The 4,469-nt window shown below is 48.0% G+C and overlaps 1 protein-coding gene across 2 annotated transcripts in view; it reads right to left on the reverse strand.

Moving 5' to 3' along the window:
* The window catches only part of Atp5mpl (ATP synthase membrane subunit 6.8PL), a 5,746-nt gene extending 2,917 nt beyond the window's left edge, over positions 1–2,829 (reverse strand). The window contains exon 1 of one of the 2 annotated variants that reach the window (XM_031355956.1): positions 2,696–2,829. The gene's annotated coding sequence lies outside the window, so the exon portion shown is untranslated. Of the gene's footprint in view, positions 1–2,362; positions 2,597–2,695 lie in introns of those variants that run through there. The other variant, XM_031355957.1, reaches the window with a different exon arrangement.
* Positions 2,830–4,469: the final 1,640 nt, after the last annotated feature.

Raw genomic sequence — 4,469 nt, forward strand, 5'->3', positions numbered from 1 at the left:
CACATGTGGTAGTCGAAGGAAGAGGCAAGGGAGGGCCAGGAAGTGTCTTCAACAGGAGCAAGGAGAGTCAACTTGAAGATGGGAGAGGGCAGCTGCCCGGGCTTCACCCACTAATTTATATGTCCCCACTTGCCTAACAGGGATAAGAGCTGCACTTCACAGGATTAGTGCATGTGAAATGCACAGAGCCTTGGCATCTTGTCAGGAGTGCTTGTTATGCAGAATGTTACTACTGAACTAGGGAAACAGAGACGACGTGGACACCATTTAGACTCGAATTTAGGGATGTCTTCTGGCTCAACAAGTCCCTGTCCTAGAATCCACAAGGTGGTTTACCACCATTTGTAATGTAGCTCCAATTCCAGGGAATCTTTCAACCTCCTAGGGCACCAGACAATGTAGGGTGGTGCATCTTCATGCTGTTTGACATATTTCTATATTACGCCCCAAAGCTATCAATGATCCAAACAAGACTAGGTCACACCAAATCTGGCTCATATTGCTGATTACTACAGGAGTACTCTGCCTCTAGCCACGCTTTCTGCTCTTTCCTGTGGGAATGAGCTTAGGTGGAGGAAAGGCCTGAGGTTAGCTAGTCCAGTGAGAGTTAGCCTGCAGAGTGGTGCTATTGTCTTACTCTAGATGGTCTAGCTATCCTTAAGTTTCCTTCTAATATGTGTATGCAAATGCTCTAGGATTGTTCTGCTTTGGATATCATTAGAAGGCAGCCCCTGGAAAGCGTGAAGGAACCCAAGTCACTGAGTAGGTGGAGAGGCATCTGTGTGGGACAGGCCAGAACTGAGAGAGTACTGTAGAGGACCAGTGTGTTAGAACCCTTGGGGTCTGGCTCTGTTCTGGACTTTGGGAACTCTCTAAACCTCCTTTTTCAGGTCTCTCTGTCAAACATGGACCTCCTACTTGCTCCACAGACTCTTGAAAAATAAAGGATCCTAGCTTGTGGTAGCACAAACCTTTAATCCCAGCAAACCAGCACTCAGAAGAGAGGGGGTACCTCTGTGAGTTCAAAGCCAGCCTGGTCTACAGGATAGCCAAGGCTACACAGCAAGAACCTGTCTCAAAAAATGAAAACAAAGACACCCCCCTCCCACAACAACAAAATAGATCCAGAATGGCATCAGGTGCACAGTGAACACTCAGTAAATGATCAAATCAATAGCAAGGGATTGCTACAAAAACACAATAGAAAGCAGCAAGGCCTACACCACTGGGATTCTAAGAAAGTACTTAAAGAGGTTTTATCTCATAGGCTGGGTTGAGCTGTATCAAGGCCAGCATGATATCAGTACCTGACTTTAATCTTAGCATTTGGAAGGTAGAGGCAGGCAGATCTTTCTCAATTCAAGGCCAGCCTGGTCTATCTACAAAGGGAGTTCCAGGATAGTCAGGGCCATTACAGAGAAAGCTGTCTTGACCTCCCCACACCCTGAAAAAGAGATGTGGTATCACAGGAGGGTCTAGAAGGAAAAGGTAAACAGAAGGGTGTAAAGGGACTTCAGTGACCTTGGTATTTTGCTCAGGATCGAGGGATCCTGGCACTGTGTCCTTATTCTATCCTGTCATGGGTCCTGACACAGCTGCAATCCAGCACATTTACATATTTCCTCTCTCGTCTCTTGCTCCTGGACTTCCTTGTTGGACAGTGTGGCTGTATTTTACTACACAAGTGACATGTTCCCCGTATTCAGTAAGGCCTCTACTCTTCCCATCTAAGTCTCTCTGCCCAACCACATTTCCCAGTTGTTAGTCTTACAATAAAAGATCACCCTACTCAAAGGTCAAATGGCTGTCTACTGAGACTGCCTATGCCTGCAGAGTTTGTGAAAATCAAAGTAAGAGCTAACTGTTACCTGGCAGTACACTGCAAAGAGGGGCCATGTAGCAGTCTGAGGTTTATAATGTGGTTTCATACAATTTCAAACATCGGCCTTGCCAAAGTCTAACTTGGAAGAAAGCTGTGGTCTAATGGTGAGAAGGCACTAACTTTGGAGTGGTTGTTTCTTGGCACGGATTTTAGCTGCATCCCTAACTAGCTGAGTAACGTGAGTAGGTAACAAGATGCTCACAGTTGATGGTGGCATGCTCCTCTGCCAAAGCCTATAGCTACACAGCTCCATCCATGTGTCAGCAGAAGGGCACAGACCTGGCTGGGTGGAGCTTCACTAGAACCTAGCTCCTGGACAACTTCTCTGTGAGGATGATACTAGAGCCCCCGCCCCTCCAAGTCTTGAGGAATAATCCTTTTTTAGCATAGAGATCTGATGTCTAAGCAAACTCTTATTAGTCCAGGGACTGATAACAACCCTTCCCCTCATACAATCAGGAAGACTAACTCCAGAAATACCTTTGCGGAGTGGAGGACTGAACGCCGTGCACATCCCTGCCCTCGGCGTGACGGAGGCCCGGACCCTCTGGCGGACTCTGGGGGATCTGGAGGGCTGACCCCGGACACCCTCACAGTCTGGATGACTCACCCGGGCACTCCCTCCGTCACAGTGGGGGGACCCCGGGGACCCTCCTAGCCGCTGGAGGCGCAGGGACTGACCCAAGGTCAGCGTGGAGCGCAGTGTCCTTCGCCTGCGTTCGCGACCTACCTGAGCCCCACCGCACCCGGGCCCGGCCCAGCTTCAGTCCCTCGGGTTGGGAACACAGCAAAAACCCCAGACCCCGCTCTTACCTCAGCAGGAAGAAGGCCACAAACAACACCAAACTTTGCAACAGAAAGGGAAAGGTCACAAAGCACGCATGCGCCACGCGGAGCCTGCTGGGAAAGCGGAAGGAGCGGAGACACCGGGCGCCGGCTGCCGGGTTTTCCGCCCCTGCGCAGCACAGCGCCCCCAGTGGTCGCCCTGGTGTTGCAAGCTTCAAAACCAGGAGCTGGGAGATAAAACTGACCAGATTTCCCAGGGTTTGTGGGTTTCCAGGAACACGGGACTTGGAATGTTGAAAGGAGGACAGTAGAGAATCCGGACAAACTGACCTTACAGAAAACAAAAAGCCCTTTTTGCATGATTTATGCCTTTAATCCTAGACTTCAGGAGACAGAAGCAGCAGGATTGCCCTAAATTTGACTTTCAGGACAGCCTGAAAACCTAAACCAAAAGCCCTGCTATTGGCGCATGCCTTTAATCCCAGCACTCAGGAGGCAGAGGCAGGAAGATATCTGAGAGTTCAAGCCTAGCCTATTTTAGCGAGTTCCAGGACAGCCAAAGCTACACAGTGAGAACCTGTCTCAAAAAAATAAAAACAACCAATTAAACCAAAGGCCAGACATAGTGGCTCAGGCCTTTAACCCCAGCACTTAAGGGGCAGAGGCACAGAGTGGAGGTGGAGGGTGGGGCTGTGGGTCTATTGAGTTTGATAGTAAGTTGAGGCCTGAACTATGTAGTGAGACTCTTACACTCCCACCACCCCTCTCCCCAACAAACAATAAAAACAAAGGAAACAAAGCAACAATAAAAAAGGGGAAACCCTCTTTACTTGATTTTTTTTTTTTTTTTGAGATAGGTCTTTCTGTAATTGATTATGTAGACCAGGCTGGCCTCAAACTCAAGAGATTTGCTGCCTCTGCCTCCTATCTACTTGGATTAAAGGCCTTCACCACTATGCCAAGCTTTTGTCATTTTTTGCCATTTTCCCTTGTATTGCTACTTTTTGCTCTACATATTTGATCAAGCAGCTATTCTGTGCATAATAATTATCATTAAAAATGTTGTAAAGCGATGCAAAGACTTCTGCAGGGACTCTAGGGACTGGACCTATGATTTTTTTGTTTGTTTTTTAAAATAAGTATGCTAGCTGAGTGTGTCCTGATATAATCCTAGCACTCAGAAAGTAGAGTTAGATGATCAGGGTTTTTAGGGCATCCTGAGACCCCGTTTTTTAAAACACAAAACCAAAACAAGTAAACAAAAATTGTTCTTGCTTTGCTTTTAGTTTTTAAAAATTTTTTTAAATGTGTTAGAAGAGGGCATTGGATACCCTGCAACCATAATTATGGATGGTTGTGTTCTACCACACTGGTGCTGGGATTTAAACCTGGGTCCTATGGAAGAGCAACAAATGCCCTGAATCACTAAGGCATCTCTTCAACCTCAGCCTTCTGTTTAAGAAACGACTAAAATCTGAACAGAAACTGAAAAAAGAAAGCCACCTATTGGATTAAAACAAATTAGGCATGTTTAGTAATTACCAAAGCAGGACACAGAAAACTAATCAGGAACATAGACAAACAAAAGAAGACAGAGCTATCCCACAGAAAGCAAGCCCAGCCTCAGCCCAGGGAGCAAGCCCACCCTCAGCCCAGGGAGCAAGCCCATCCCCCACCCCGGAGAGCAAGCCCATCCCTCAGCCCAGGGAGCAAGCCCAGTCCCCACCCCGGGGAGCAAGCCCATCCCTCAGCCCAGGGAGCAAGCCCACCTTCAGCCCGGGGAGCAACCCACCCCCCACCC

The sequence above is a fragment of the Mastomys coucha genome, unplaced genomic scaffold, assembly GCF_008632895.1.
Source record: "Mastomys coucha isolate ucsf_1 unplaced genomic scaffold, UCSF_Mcou_1 pScaffold6, whole genome shotgun sequence".
Lineage (NCBI taxonomy): Eukaryota > Metazoa > Chordata > Mammalia > Rodentia > Muridae > Mastomys > Mastomys coucha.